Source organism: Gorilla gorilla, chromosome 7, assembly GCF_029281585.2.
Source record: "Gorilla gorilla gorilla isolate KB3781 chromosome 7, NHGRI_mGorGor1-v2.1_pri, whole genome shotgun sequence".
NCBI lineage: Eukaryota > Metazoa > Chordata > Mammalia > Primates > Hominidae > Gorilla > Gorilla gorilla.
Genome location: NC_073231.2, coordinates 28009267 through 28026138, shown reverse-complemented (window position 1 = coordinate 28026138; position 16872 = coordinate 28009267). Strand labels below are relative to the sequence as shown.

Sequence of the window (16872 nt, the reverse complement as noted above, 5' to 3'; positions counted from 1 at the left end):
GAAAAATCCAATCCTATCAAAACTTTACTGCCAATTATCTCAACATCCTGCTACAATTTTATAATTATCCAAGGAATTTATACAGCCAAAAAATAAAGTTTGAGGAATTATTTTTATACCGAATTTACAATTTTGCTAATGGTTGTTCCAAGGGTATTTTAAATTATTTTTCCCAAAGAATCTGCATTTAACTAATTAATATGCTCTTTTAAAATAGTTCCTTGATTTTTAACTTTTTACATGTTTATATTATTTTCCTAGCTAGGGCTCATGCCTGTAATCCCAGTATTTTGGGAAGCCAAGGTGGGAGGATCACTTGAGCCCAGGAGATCAAGACCAGCTTGAGCAATATAGGAAGACTCCATCTCTACAGAAATAAAAAATAAAATTCAAATTTAAGAAATCAGCATATTATATTTTCCTCATTTTGGACACAGCTCCAAACATCTTGTTGGTTATATAGTATGCCCTTAATACACGTGTGGGAGTTTTGTTTGCTTGGCTGGTTTTTGTTCTGGTTTTATAGCAATACACTCAAGAAAGGTATAAAGAACATATTTTTTTAAGCTTTATGCAATCTCAATGTTAGTGCCTCCATTTAAAAATCAGTCTTGGCTGAGCAAGGTTGCTTATGCCTATAATCCCAGCATTTTGGTAGGCTGAATTGGGAGGATCACTCGAGCCCAGGAGTTTGAGACTAGCTTGGGCAATAAAGGGAAAACCCATCTCTACAAAAATATAAATAATTTTTTAAATATAACAGTCTCTAATAACCACACTATAGTTATGTAAGAAAGTATCCTTAGAAAATACACATTGAAGTATTTAGGAGTTAAAAGGCACAATGTCTCCAATTTACTCTCGAAGGGAATGTATGGATATATAAAGAGAGAGACAGAACAAGAGACAGATAACAGAGCGAGAGACAAACAGAGAAATGGTGAGACAGAGAAATGGTGAAGTGAAAATTGGAGTAGCCAAAAACATAGAGACAGAAAGTAGAATGGTGGTTGCCAGGGGCTGAGGCAAGGTGGAAACACAGTGTTATCACGTCATAGGTATAGAGTTGCAGCTTTGCAAAATGAAAAGAGTTATCCGATGGAGTTATGGATGGTGATGATGGCTGCATAACATTATGAATATAATTACTACTACTGAACTGCATACTTAAAAATGATTAAGATGTTAAATTTTATGTTATGTGTATTTTACCATAATTTTTAAGTTGGGGGAAAAGACAGCAAATGGGGGAAATTATCAACAGGTGATGAATCTGATAAAGAAGGGTACATAAAAGTTCTCTGGACTATCGTTGAAAATTTGCTGGAATTTTAAAATTACAGAAAAATAACAAGTGACCCAAATAAATCAATATCTAGAAAAAAGTATACCCTAGAGTGAAAAATTCTATCTTCCATGCACTAGAAAGCAGGAGGAAAAAGAGGTTTTGAGTGCTGAGTTTCAGATGATGGATGAGGTGATGAACTATCAATTGTTTCAGTGGAGAGAGAGCCCTGATGTTAAATGAATTTTCACTTTTGCTAGGCTTGGTTTGGCTCTTAGACAACTCAGCCGGTCAGACTTTAAGGAGCTTTGGGAAAATCCCAGCACACATGTTTGAGCACCGTCTAGGACTGCTTCTGAAAGCCCTGCCCTGAGACAGGTCCACCCTTGAGACACTGTCCAATGAGAAAGGAAGTCAGTGGAACAATGAGTTATAATTACAAGGGAGACGAGATGGCTGAGAGGCTGGGAAACAGCTGACATCTCTCTGCTTCTGAAAGCAATTCAAGGTGAGCTCCTAATGCTACATTGGCTCCTGAAACCACAAACTATGCCTTCTCTCCCCCAGTAAGTCATCACCAAATGCCAAAATGCATGGACTCGTGTGCTTCAGCTCCTGTATATTGTTAGGAATTTACAATTTAGAAGCCAGCATCTGGCACAGTCGGCAAAGTATTCTTATTTCCCAGCTCCGCCTTGCTGCAACCTGGTCCTCCCGAGTCCTTCTGCAGTGACCTGTGAAGCCCAGGATGGGCTTCCCATGTTCAGGTTTACTATAAACTGGCAAAGAATTAAGTCAAGAAGACTCAGGCAATGAAGAGATGCATGGGAATGCTGAGGCCTGACCACAATTGAAACTGTCTGAGTCAAAAGTCAAGAAGTCATTCACATGCCAAGGGCCATTTCCTCCACCTCGCCCCCACCCCGCTATGCTGGAAGTCAATTCTCCACAGTGCGTGGTGAGTCAGGCATGAGCACTTTGATTACGGCTCAGCTGATGTCATTCAAGAAAGCAGGGGGGGTCACCCACTGCATCAGAGGAACAGATATTTGACTGAGACAGATCCACCCTCGAGCCCTCTGGGGAGCCTGACATTTCCAGGACACGGAAAACAAACTTCCTTTTAGGAGGGAATATGCTTTCAGTGTGGGAAAAAAATAAAAAATTTTAAAAAAGAGAGAGGGAGAGAACTGGAGAGGGTCAATACGTGCTCACCTCTGGCTGAAAGCCCACAATCAGGGAAATTACTGTCCTTTCCGAAAAGGTGAAAGCATCAAAATGTCCTCTGGTTCACAGGCAGATCCAAGGAACTGCACGTACACAGAGAAAACCTCAGTCTTGACCCAACAGAGCCTACTGGGTCTAGCAACCATGTAACTCCCTTTCAATTCAGCTCATACATTTAAGTATTTATTGAGAGGCCACCTTGTATTTGGTGTCAAAGCTATTCTTTGTGGTGGGAAGATGGAATTCAGATCCAACAGGGCCAACACATAAGCTTCTATTGTTGCTGCTGTTGTAACTTACCTTGAGTTCTTATGTTCTGACACTCCCTTTGCATGGATTATCCTATTTAAATCTCAACAATTTTGCCAAGTAGATAGTATTATTTTCTCTATTTTATAAACTAGGAAACTGAGACACCAAAATACTAAGTAATTGATTGAAGATCGTGCAGAAAATGAGTGGAAGGGCAAGGGTTTGAGCCCAGCCTAGACAAGCAGTGTTCAATTGAACTTTCTGCAATGATTGCAATGTTCTATATCTGCCCTGTGCAATAAATAGGGTAGCTACTAGCCCTATGTGGTTAATGAGCCTTGAGATGTGATCGCTGCAACTGGAAAACTAGATTTTAAATTTTTATTCAATCTTATTTAACTTAAATTTAAGTCGTACTTGTTGCTAGTGGCTACCCCATTGGACAGGGCAGATTTAGACTGACTCAAAACCAAGGTACTTAACCATGTGCTAAATGGCAGATGACAGTAGGGAGAACCACACCCTCACCATCTTTTAGCTGAGAGAAAACCAAATTACAATAGACATCCACGCCATTCTTGAAGAGGAAGAGGGTCGTCATGAGGCTGTAGGGAGTGGACGAGAGAAGTCCATGACCTGCAGTTGCCAGAAAAGGGAACATAGGTTGACTGGGGCTCTCCTCCAGGCACTGATGGCATATGTCTTTAGACATGCTGAAAGCATGTGGCTCACATCCCTAGCTATCTCCCTTTTCGCCCATCTACCCACAAAAGCCTCTATACAACTGTGACGCTGCTCCTGTAGTGCAGTCTGCAGGCCCTGAGTGCATGGAACCCCAGGGCATTCCACCCTCTTATGGGCACTATGCCCAACACCAAGGAGGATGCACGGGAAAGATGTGTCCCTGGCCATCTGCTTGGGAGGAAGTAGCTCACACCCCAGAAGACCAAGACTTACCAGCCTGAACTCACTGAGTCACAACAAGAGTCAATGTGTGAGTCGGTATAGGATGGGTTTCAAGGGAGAGACAAAAAAAGGATAACAAATTTGGGCTGGATGAATAGGTAGGGACAGTGTCATACAGGAAGAAAGATTTGAGCTGGGCTGCAAAGAATGGATGAATTTGGAAGGTCCAAGAGGTGGGGAGGAAAGTGCCAGCTGACAAGAGTGGTCTTGTGGCTTATGTTTGCAAGGTGGGACAGTGGTCAGCTTTCTGGCTAGCCCTGTCTCACTCCAATGTTGGGAGCTCTGTTAAAAATGTCCTTATTCTCAAAGTGCTAGAAGAGATCTGAGAGAATTTTTTTTTTTTTTAAAGACGGAGTCTCACTCTGTTGCCCAGGCTGGAGTGCAGTGGAGTGACCTCAGCTCACTGAAACCTCCACCCCCAGGGTCAAGTGATCCTCCTGCCTCCCAAGTAACTGGGACTACAGGCAAGCACCACCAAGCCTAGCTAATTTTTATTATTTTTAGTAAAGACGGGGTTTCACCACATTGGGCAAGCTGGTCTCAAACTCTTGACCTCAAGTGATCGGCCCGCTTTGTCCTCTCAAAGTGCTGGGATTACACACGTGAGCCACTGCACCCAGCCCTGGGAGATTATTTAAGCTGGCAGGAATTTCATCCAATATAGAGATTTCAGAGACCACCCCATAGGGATTCCATGAGGTGTGGACCAGGAGTCCATTCTGTTTTGTTTTGTTAGCCAGTGAATGGGGTGATTCTGATGCTTCTGAAGCTCTCGTGGGTGTACAGATCTCAACCACTCCCTTTTCTAAGCCAGGACCTGCTCAACTGTCAGAGGTCAAGGAGAATTTACCCCATGTCAGAGCTGTCCAGGAAGAATGACCCAGACTCTCCTGGGAAGTGGTTCTGAGAATTAGTAAGCTTAGCTCAAGATACAAGTCCTGGAGGGCTAAGGGAAGAACTGTCTGCCAAAACCCAGCAGTAACTTCAAGTGGCTATATTGGAATTAAAGATTTCTTTGCAGGGAATTTATTTTTTTGAGGCGGTCTTGTTCTGTTGCCCAAACTGGAGTGCAGTGGTACAGTCTCGGCTCACTGCAACCTTCACCTCCCAGGTTAAAGCAACTCTCATGCCTCAGCCTCTGAAGTAGCGGGAACTACAGGCACGCACCACCACAACCAGCTAATTTTTGTATTTTTAGTAGAGATGGAGTTTCACCATGTTGGCCAGGCTGGTCTTGAACTTCTGACCTCAGGTGATCCACTCGCCTTGGCCCCTCAACATGCTGGGATTACAGGCATGAGCCACCATGCCCGACCTTCTTTGCAGGGAACTGAAAATAGTTTCTCCAAGCCTTCCATTTTGCAGTAGAGGAAGCTGAGGCTGAGAGAAGAGAAGTGACATGTTCAACTTCAGACAGCTATGGGGCCATACGCAGGAGGTAAAAACAGGTGCCAGAATTTGAGGCCGGGATCCTTTGACTCAGCGCCACCTGGACAGAACAGGTCTGTCCCCACTGCATCGACTCCGGAGTGCCACCCAAAACAAAAGACAAAACCCTTCTCTTGGCCTCTTTCATGCCTATTTTCATTAAGCTATTTGACTTGACAGCAGTTCTGTATTAAAAAGCAGGCACCTATCTTTCAAGGGCTGTGTCCTTTGTTGTACTAGCTCAGTATTTTCCAAAAGGACGAGGAGATCCTGGGGAAGATAAACCTCTGCCAATAAGGTAAATGTTTGCGTTGATTATGGGGAAAAAATATGAAGTCCCTCAGTGTTTGCTGCCCCTATGGGAAGAAAGTGGTGGCAAGCCTGGTTTTTACTCTGAATTTCCTCCTGGATAGTGCAGGCTCTTTTTGTTTTTTGGTCTCCCAGCCAAGTCAACACATTTTCCTTCCTCTCTTAAGGAATTCCTACTCCGGACGGCAAATTTCACCCACGCAGCTCTGGGGTTCCCATGTGTCCGACTCAGAAGGAGACAGGGTGCAAAGGTAGCACTTCCCTTTCCTTTTCCATCAGCATAGGCTTGTGCATGATGAAAGTGCCCAGCACTTTCAGAGGCCAAGGAAAAGGCAGACCCAAAACAACAGTATGCATGATAATGAGCCTTTCCTTTCTCCTGGGAGGTGTCGTGTGATATTCCCCTAGTAGCATCTCTAGTCCCTTCTGGGTTCCCTCCTTGCAACCACTTTATAGGGTGGAAAGAAACATGGAGCATTGGAATATTTTTACGGGGGAAGAGAGGGTCTTGCTATGTTGCCTGGGCTGTTCTCAACTTCTGGGCTCAAGTGATCCTCCTCCTGCCTCACCCTCCCATGTAGCTGGGATTAGAGGCTTGAGCCACCATGCCTAGCTCAGATTTATCTTCTAACAATTTCTTTTAAAAGGTCATTTTAAAGATGCTTTTTATCTAGTTTAAAAGAAAAGTCCCAGGAAGAAACTGAAACAGGAAGACTCCTGCTAAGTTCATCTCATAAACAGGTTGTTTTTTATCTGATGAAAATGCTCAGGTTGTGAATATTTCTGACAACGAACTGGTTCACACAACAGAGGATACTGCTGGGAAATGTGGGGAGGAATTAGCCTGTGTGTGTCATTAGTCACAATGGGCCTTTCCTATTTAAAAAAAAAAAAAAAAAAAAAAAAAAAAAAACCCACCCCACATTGAAGAGGTTCAGAAAACGAATTGCTCATTTTTGAGCTGCGTTTCAGGTTGGGATAGAACTTAGAAACAAAGGAACATGCTCTGCCAGTCACAAACTCTATTCCAGAAATTAAGGCCCAGGGCAATTCTGATATTTGGATTTTTTTCTTTCCTTTTCAGTATGTAGAAAACGACTAAAGTCAAAAGTAAAGATTCCTAAGAGTCATTCTGACCGGCATGTGGGGCCAGGGACAGTGCTGGAAGATAGAAGACAGGCGGTTCCAGATGACATGCGAGATACACTGAAGCCCTGCATTCCTGCCCCCACCTCCCCAGACCAACGCCAGCCTCACAGTAGTAGAGTAGTTGATGTGTTTCAATAAATAAATATTTCTCTAGGCATTTAGTAAAGCCAGGGCATGTGATCCATTTATTTGGAAACAGAATTTTATGTAGTGTTTTATTATTTTTCCCTTGTAAGATTTTTTTTCCCAAAGAAGAGTACTCATTAATTTCAACCATGGCCCTTAGGTATGTTGAAATCTTCTACTTATATTGGCTACCAGAGAATCTAAGTTCAAATACCAATCTTTTACAAAGAACAAATATTTGTCAGTACTAAAATTGAATGTGTTCCTCTGTGAGACACACTCCAACACCATCCTAGAGACTCCAGGAACTTGGGTGAAGCTGTCACATAAAGAAGTTGGAACTTGGGGCTCTCTGATACAACCCACAACTGTGGTGCTCAGAGGGTCCATGTTTTCCACGGCTGTAAACTGGGATTTATCTTCCATGGGTATGCATCCAGCTGCTGGGGTACTGCATTATAATACATGACAAGTACCTTGAAGATAGAATTTAAGTCAATTCATTCCTAAAGCATCTGAAAAATCTGGCCAATGCCTTTTTCAGGGTGTGTATCTTCAGTAAATAATATGAGCTTATATATATTGAAAGCTTACTTTGCACTAGGTACTGCAATAAAAGCTTTCCATGTGCTGGCCATGTTCAGTGGCTCACGTCTGTAATATCAGAACTTTGGGAGGCTAAGGAAGGTGGATCACTTGAGGTCAGGAGTTTGCGACCAGCCTGGCCAACATGGTGAAACCCTGTCTCCAGTACAAAAACAAAAATTAGCTGGGTGTGGTGGCACACGCCTGTAGTCCCAGCTACTCAGGAGGCTGAGACAGGAGAAACGCTTGAACCTGGGAGGCAGAGGTTGTGGTGAGCCGAGATCACACCACTACACTCCAGTCTGGGTGACAGAGTGAGACTGTCTCAAAAAAAAAAAAAAAAAAAAACCTTTGGATTATTAACTTTTCTGTTTCTCTCAAATCTCACACACCCTACCCATTATGAGATAATGTTCACACTATATCAGAAATATATCCAGTGTCCTGCCTCCTCTAACTACCCCCACTGCTATGGGTTTGATGGGAGCCACCATAAATTCTCACTTGGATGATTGAAATAGCTCCCTAATTGCTTTTCTTACTTCCACCCTTGCAAAATCCCTTTGAGAAAAATATTCAGTTGGGCATGGTGGCTCATGCCTGTAATCCCAGCTACTTGGGAGGTGAAGGTGGGAAGACTGCTTGAGTCAAGGAGTTCAAGACCAACCTGGGCAACATAGTGACACCCCATCTCAAAAAAAAAAAAAGAAAAAATTCAATCATGTTCCTTGCAGTAGGATGAAACACTTCCCTCTCTCCCAGATACCCACATCCTAATCCCTGGAACCTGTGAATATGTTGCTTATATGGCAAAAGAGACTTTGCAGATGGGGAGTGTATATAAGTATACCCACAAGGGCCCATATAAGAGGCAAGCAGTAGACAGATGCTGAGAGAGAGGACAGCTTCATGACGAGAGCAGAGAGAGGCTTGAAGATACCACACAGCTGGGTTTAAGATGGAGGAAGGGGACCCGGCGTGGTGGCTCATGCCTGTAATCCCAGCACTTTGGGAGGCCTAAGTGGGTGGATCACCTGAGGTCAGGAGTTCAAGACCAGCCTGGCCAACATGGTGAAACCCTGTCTCTACTAAAAATACCAAAATTTAGCCAGGCATAGTAGCAGGCACCTGTAATCCCAGCTACTCAGGAGTCTGAGGCAGGAGAATCGCTTGAACCCAGGAGGCGGAGGTTGCAGTGAGCCGAGATCATGCCACTACACTCCAGCCTGGGTGACAGAGTGAGACTGTCTCAAAAAAAAAAAAAAAAAAAAGAGCTTTCCATCTGTTATCCTCTCAGATCCTCCCAACAAGTCAATGATAGAGTCATCATTGTTATTCCCATTATATAGATGAGGAACTGAGGCACAATAAGTAAAGTCAATCGCTCAAAATCATACAGCTAATAAGTGGTGGATGTGAGATACACATCTTAGTATCCAGACGCCCAAGCTTTAGAAAGCAAAGTCTCAAAACTATAACGCTATCCTGCCCCCCATTCAATAAAAGATATCAATCCTTGAGTGAGACATTGTTCTACCTTCAGAGTCAGCTCTTCTGAGATGGTTTTGCAAAGTTAGTTTTTGTATAGATCTGCATAAAGTTAGGTTATGCTACAGTAATAAAAATACCTCCAAAATCTCAATGGCCCAACACAACACAGGTTAACTTCTTGTTCACTTCCGCTGGGACGTCATTATCCAGGTCTAGTCATGCAGCCCCAACCTGACTACTAAGGAATACTGGGGGACACCCGGAAGGTTTGGTGAGCAGTGACTATGCGCCACAACCTGGAAAGTTCTTCTCAAGTCTCCAAGGACTCAGTGGCAACAGCATTGCTCTGAAGGATGAGGTTCCAGTCCCAGGTCTTCCACAGACCCACATGTGGCTTGAGCAAATGACTCCTTTTCTGAGCTGCAGTTTCTTCATCTCTTAAATGATGTGATTACACTACTGTCCTTCAAGGTCACTCCAGCATATTTTTGAATTTACAAATGAATGTCCCTTACAAAAGACATGTGCCAAGGCTACACTGGCACCCTCCAGAGGATGTGGAAACATGTCTTGATGTGAGGAAAGGCTGTTCTGTGGCACAAGTCAAGCTCACCGTTTTGCTTGGATGGCGGGCTTGGGGAGGCTGTTTGCCAACCTAACAGAATAGGGTCAGCGGTTCATGGCAACTCCCAGGCCTCTGGAGATGTTGGGAGCTTTTTTTGTTGGTTTTTACACCTAATAAAAAGCAATTTCCTCTTTTCAAAAGACACATTTTTTTCTGTTTTGAAAGATTAGTGGTTTGTAGTGGGAGGGTTGTTTGGCTTTGTTTTTTAAATTAAAAGGACATGATCTTTTAAGGCTAAAGATATGAGTAACAGAAAGAACAGATAGGTCAACCCAGGTCACTCTGCAAGACAAGAGCAGAGCAAAGAGGAAATCCCACTGCCCTGGATGGGCCTCACTGTAAGGCAGGAAATCATTCTGGGATAAAAATGATTGCCAAATGGTCCGTGGTGAACAAGTGTAACGGGTCCCAAACATGGATTTTATATCCCTTTGAACACACCTAGAAAAGAGGACTCAGCAAAGTAGATTTTGGCTCCAACCTAGCTCTGAAAAGATGCCCATTGAGACACACCCCTGAACCAACCCAGGAGCGAGCTCCTTGCTGGCACCTTCTGGGAGCGGAGCAATTTTACCTTTTCTGGAAGTGAGATTAAGGGCAGGTAAGTGAACAGTCACACATGAGCCAGCTTTCCCTTCTTCAAAAACAGCCTCGGCTGTCTCTAGACTAGAACGTGAAGAGCTCACACACCACAGTGTGTTCACACTAAGTTCCACCACCATTCCATCACACTAGCCCTGAAAAAAACATCTGCACACCCACGAGGCCAGCCTGCAAAGGGAAAAGAGAAATAGCAGCAGTGCCAACCCTTCCCTGGCAACACGAATAATTCCCAGGTGTGTCTAAAGACCACACTGCTTAATCTACTTCCTCCTCTTTTACCCTGAGGACCTGCTTGCCCATCCAGCACAACATACTTCTCAGAGGTTTGCGGGACTAGCCCAGCTGACCCTGTGATATCCTTGGGGCTCTGACAATATCCCAAAAGTTTCACGATATCTGAGGTGCTAATGCTCCCCTTTTCCCCAATGCACCCCTCATATTGCCATAAGGAAAAAACCCCTTACCCTACACCACTCATGGTGACTTGATTTGAAAATACTTCCTCAAACATCCAGTTTGATGTTTATGACAAACTTCAGGGAACAAAGATTCTCATTTCCACTGTAAGATAAGGAAAGTGCAGCTCGTAAGGCTTTGAGTGGCTTGCCGGGCTTCCCCGGCATTCACAGGTACAGAGTGAGTGTTGCAGCTAGAACTTGGACTTGGATGTTCTAGTTCCATACCCAAGATCCTCTACCATTTGCCTGACATTCACATGGGTTCTTGGTTGAGTGTTACCAACATGACGTTCCCTTGCTGAGAGCATCAGGACCCCAATATATCTAAGTTGGCCCACAAGTTCCATAAACAGAGGCCGGTATTTCTCATGTCAGGGAGAGGACTGCCAGGAAATGATTATGAAAGTAAAGGAAACTGAAGTCAGAACAATCCTGACCCCAGGTCACAAATAGCCCTCACACAGGAGGACATTCTGGCTGCTCCGTGACTCAACCTGCGTGGGAGGCCCCTCTAATATCCAACTCATCTCCCAGATTGTTCAGGTTACCAGGGGCCGTTTGCCTGGGAGAAATTCAAGCTCCTGGTCAGTGGTCAGAGGCCTCGGGCCTCTTGTGGTCAATGGTCTCTTTTCCCAGGTCTCCATGCAACCGTGACCCCAGGAAACATCAGATGACAGATGACAGGACGGCACATGTGATAACTGCCCAAGAAGCCCCTCCAGGCCTTGGAGCTCAAAGTCCATGAGACACCCCAAGATCTCCACTCCCCAACAAAGGCCCACTGACCTCAATAGGAAATCGGCACAGGGCTAGGACGCAGCGTACAGACACCCACTTCAACTGCTTTTGCATAGAAGGAAAGATCCACTTGAGGAAAAACAGGCAGTTCCACTGACGGCAGTTAATCATCAGGACTCTGGTTATCTGGAAAACACACAGAAAGTTACAAAGCAAGCTAGAGCGGAAGGACATGAAGAATCTTATTCTTGCCTGAAGCTTTTAATGCTCACAAGTGCACAGAGTCACTATCACATCGGATCCCACAACACCCCCCTCCCCCCGGGGAGTGCAGAAATAATTACCCCCATTTGAGGAATAATTATCCCCAAGGAAATAAGTTCCATAAAGATAAATTTGCCGCTGGTTCCAGAAAATTCCAGAAAAATAGACTTGCCCGTGATTCCACAGCTGTCTAGTAGATGTTCCCCACACAGACCAGCCTTGTTCAGGATCTCCTGGGCCAACAGTGTCCTCCCTTTTGCCCTCTGCCCTCTCAAATCTTTCAAGGTGAAGTTCATGTTCATCTTCTCAGAGAAGCTTTGCCTATTCACTCTAGAGCTAGAACTTGGTCTCTGAACTCCCTCTTCAGGCCCCTATCCTTTTTTTTATCCATTCACCATTCATTCATCCATTCAACAATGAGATGCTGCAAGAATGAGAACACATGGACACAGGAAGGGGAACATCACACTCTGGGGACTGTTGTGGGGTGGGGGGAGGGGGGAGGGATAGCATTGGGAGATATACCTAATGCTAAATGACGAGTTAATGGATGCAGCGCACCAGCATGGCACATGTAAACATATGTAACTAACCTGCACATTGTGCACATGTACCCTAAAACTTAAAGTATAATAATAATAAATAAAATAAAATAAAAGCCTTCAACTCCAAAAAAAAAAAAGAGTTCTTCATCGGTGCAAATACCTCCCAAGCTTGGCTTCCCAGCAGACCTGGAGTTACCTGCTTTGCAGTCATTTGTGGATTGAGAATGTTTAATTACGTTACTGCTCTGGAATCTTCTTTTTCCTTCCCATTTCTGCTCTCCTCTCCCATTCCCATTCAAACGTTTTCTGAAAAATATTTTTTTGAGACAGGACAATTTATTCTTCCTCACATTTATTTTTAGCTTTAAGTTCAGGGGTACATGTGCAAGTTTGTTACATAGGTAAACTCACGTCACGGGGGTTTGTTATATAGATTATTTCATTGCCCAGGTATTCAGCCTAGTACACATTAGTTATTTTTCCTGATCCTCTCCCTCCTCCCACCCTACATGGTGTGTGTTATTCCCCACCATGTTTCCATGTGTTCTTATCATTTAGCTCTCATTTATAAGCAAAAATATGTGGTAGTTGGTTTTATGTTCCTACGTTAGTTTGCTAAGGATGATGGCCTCCAGCTCCATCCATGTTCCTGCAAAGGACATGATCTCATTATTTTTTATGGCTGCATAATATTCCATGGTGTATATGTATCACATTTTCTTTATCCAGTCTACCATTGATGGGCATTTAGGTTGATTCCATGTCTTTGCTATTGTAAATTGAAATTCAGGAAATCTTTTAACAAGTTAAAAATAGGAGCTAGAGACCAAAGGATAAATCTAATACAGGACCATGATTTTATCTTTTACTGTTGTATGATTTAGATCAGTCAGTCTCTCCACTCTACTTTCGCTATAAAGTGAGAGAAACTTATCACCAAGAACTAAATGTCAATGAAAACTAACTCATCAGTCTCCTTCAGTACAGCTGCAATAGCTGTTAAAATATTTCAATATGTCCCTAATGGTTGGTTTTAAAGAATGGTTAATGAAGCTAGACATGGTGGCCCTCATCTATCACCCCAGCCACTTGGTAGGCTGAAGTAGAAGGACTGCTTGAGGCCAGAAGTTTAAGACTAACCTAGGTAACATAGTGAGACTCCATCTCTTAAAAAGAGAGAGAGAGAGAGTTCTATGACTCTCCTCTCCCAAACATAGTCCTAGAGCCACCCACACTTCCCGTGATCCAGCAACTGAAGGGTGAGCACCTGGACCAGCCTTAGAAACTTGCTTCAACAAAAGGACACATCCTTTCTGACTGGTCAAAGCCTAGAGATAAGTAACGGCTACAAAAAATCAGGAAAGTAAGTCGAAGAGGGAGATGCAGCTCTGAGTGGAAGTGCAGCTCCTAAAAGTTCAGCAATGTAGTTGCTAAGTTGTTGAACTGCAGTGAAATCCGGGGTCATAAAGCAATTTTCACCTAGACCACAAAAGTTCTTCTCGAAACACATCACTTCTCCCATTGAGAAACACTGGACTTCTATGCCCTGTTTTGTTTGCTTTTAGCCTCTCTGCATGTCTTTTGGGGTTCTCTCAGCCTGTTCCCCACAGACCCCAAAGTGAGCCCTGGCTGTGGGCAAGCTGATCCCCACACAGACCAGTCTTGTTCAGGTTCTCCTGAGTCAAAAATGTCTTTCCTTTTCCCCTCTGCCCTCTCACATCCTTCAAGGTGAAGTTCATGTTTATCTTCCCAGAGAAACTTTGCCTTTCCACTCTAGTGCCTAGTAGTTCCTCCCTCCTTTGAGCTCCTACAGCACCTATGATTTGGATAATATAATCTTCTGCTGCCTTTTGTTGTTTTTCTCTCATTTCATGCATATTGATCATTTATCTTCTGTTTCACTAAAAGATCAAGAACCAATTCTTACCTTCTCCTAGATCCCCAGAGCACTGGCATAAAGCAGGCAACTTAGAAATGGTGTGGTACCTGCTTGTCCATGGAAATCATGCTCACATCTAGCTTGGTTGGTCTGCAAAGGTCTCTGTCTGAAATTCTTCCACAGGTCTATTTGGGATCCATTTTAGAAGACATGGTGGGCATTTTTGACATCTGACAGCAAACTCATGAACGTAGCTAACATCATTCTAACCCCACAAACTGCGAGAAGATCCTAAACCCTGCTTTAAAACCAGACATTGATCAACAGTTACAGAAACCACCAGCCCTGTTGATTACCTTTGCCTAAAGTAAAATAAATATGTGCATAAACTCATTGACCATGAAATTGATCGGGGGGGTGGGGCGGGGGGGGCGGGTGCAGGGGGCAGTGGGGAGGAAAACTAATACCTGCCTTTACTGTTTCTAACAAAAGAATTAGCACCTCATTCCCACCTTCCCTCCAGAAAAGGGGAGGGAGACATGGTTTGGGACTGGGGGAGGCTGATTTCCCTTCTTCATCTTTTTTTTAATCTATAGAGTTTTAAAAGAGAAAAATCTCCTCTGCAGACAAGAAAATGAGACCAAAGACTATGTCTGTGCATCTTATCTTTGGAAAAGGCTTATGTTTACTCTCAATAAACTTGACTGCTTCTGAGACAATGAAAAGAATGATTGCATAGATTATGTTTGATGATCTCAAAATGTCAAACAATAATAAGGGTCAACCTCTAAGAGAGAGATTTATAAAATGAAACACAGGGGAGAGAAGGACAGCTGGAGGTATATGCAGTCACATTCCAAGTGTCCCTTTATAAATGGAGAAAGTCACATGGAGAGGGGTCCTCCCACTTTGGTGAGCTACATCAGAGTCATCTGAGGAGCCTGTGAACAGACAGACATCTAGCCCCCACCCCAGGAATTCCAACTCAACAGGTCTGAGTAACAAAGTGTCTAGAGCATCACTCTTTGAGAAATCCCTTGCTAGAAGAAGGAAAAATAAAAAGATAGGAAGCTTAGTGTTCCAGAGAGTAGGTTAGATTAGGAGACTCTGAATTAGCCAGAAAATTTAGGAATCCAAGTTACCCGCAGAGAGGTATTAACAAGACAATTCACATATTCCCATATGTATAGGGCTGGTTTGCAGCTTGCATGCACCTGCAGGGCCATACCAGTGATCTGTACCTAGTATCTGTGCTGACTGGCCTGGGCCTGTGCTATCCCAGTTGCCAAACTTTATGCATGTCACCATTGCAAGGACATGGTAAAAGCAGCTGAACACCAACCATGGTAATTCTTAAAAATATTTAAGGGACCTTATTTGTAAAACTGACAAGTACACAAATATGCAGAGCAGATGAACATTTAAATGTTCGAAGGAGGTTTTGTTTCTTGTTATTCTTGCTTGAATTGAAATATTTGGTGATTTATGGAAGTAAAACAAAGCTGCATATGTGACAGACAATGTTTCTGCCTAAAAAGCAGGAGTATGGCCGGGCGTGGTAGCTCATGCCTGTAATCACAGCACTTTGGGAAGCCAAGATGGGCTGATCACCTGAGGTCAGGAGTTCGAGACCAGCCTGGCCAACATGGCCAAACCCCATCTCTACTAAAAATACAAAAATTAGCCAGGCATGGTGGCAGGTGCCTGTAGTCCCAGCTACTCCAGAGGCTGAGGCATGAGAATTGCTTGAACCCGGGAGATGGAGGTTGCAGTGAGCCAAGATTGCACCACTGCACTCTGGCCTGGGTGACAGAGCAAGACTCTGTCTCAAAAAAAAAATTAATTAATTAAAAAAAATAAATGAAAAGCAGGAGTGAATCCACTGGCTTATTGCTGCTTCCCTCAGTTCTCCATGTTTGAAGTGAATTCAGCTATAGTGTCAAGGGTGCCTCATGCACTCAAGAATCAGAAATTGCCCTGTGATTTGCCCACCACCTGGACCCTCATCAAAGTGAAGTGGCTGTCCTAGTGACTGTCCTCCTTCTCATCCTCTTGACTGATTTCCTCTCACCCTGCCCTTCTGCCTCTACTTTGATCTGACCCCCTCCCACTTAGTCACAATGCATCTGTTTATCTAAACATTATTGAGCTTTGGAGAAATTACACTACAGAAGCCAAATAGATAAATAAACTCTGATCTTAGACCTCAACTAGATCAAGTTTATTAGTCCCATAGGGATGTTTATCTTGGAGAAGTGCAACTTCAGATCTGGATTCATTATTTGTGGAGGCTGCCAGATCCGTCCATGGTACGATCTATGTGGGAAAAGGGCAAATGAGGACTGTGCTAATCCCAGCATTCAGGTTTAAGAGGCTCCCTAAAGAGCATCTCTCTTACGGGCCTGGGTTCTGAGACAACTGAGAAATGAAAGTAAAACCTCTCTTTAATGAGAGGCTAAATTATCATCTTTATTACTGATAAATATTATAGTAGAGAATATGGCGGCTAAGATAATGGAACAAATAGGCTTCCTCGTCTTGGATCCCAAAATTTTCCATATTTTACCAGGCAATCACAAGAAGATGCTATCCTCGTTTTAGCACTGAAAGCCCCACATCCCAAGAAACCCCTAAGTCCTGAGCAAACCTGGATGATGGGTCACCCCAGCTAGACCAGCGTAGACTGCCTCCAACACCATGGGGAGAAGAACAGATAACACTTCCTACAGGCAGCTCCCTCTCAAGAGAAAGGAACCAGAAAGGCCTCGGCTATGGAGCCCAATTTCTCCTTCCAAGCTCACCAATCAAATAAGGACAAGAGCATCAAGCTGGTGGATCCCCATCTCATGAAAGGAAACATTTAAACTGGGGGGAAACATTCCTTTTCATCACCAAATTCGATCAATGTAACCAATACAAATAAACCCTTGACAATCCAATAG

General features: G+C 43.7%; 1 long non-coding RNA gene across 2 annotated transcripts in view; it reads right to left on the bottom strand.

Annotated features, from left to right (window-relative positions):
- Positions 1 to 16872, bottom strand: part of LOC129523971 (uncharacterized) — a 53391-nt gene that overhangs the window by 16265 nt on the left and 20254 nt on the right. The window contains exons 3-4 of one of the 2 annotated variants that reach the window (XR_008667605.2): positions 12248 to 12357; positions 11291 to 11428 (exon numbers count right to left, since the gene is read on the bottom strand). This is a non-coding gene — a long non-coding RNA (uncharacterized lncRNA). Of the gene's footprint in view, positions 1 to 11290; positions 12358 to 16872 lie in introns of both variants that reach the window. The other variant, XR_008667606.2, reaches the window with a different exon arrangement.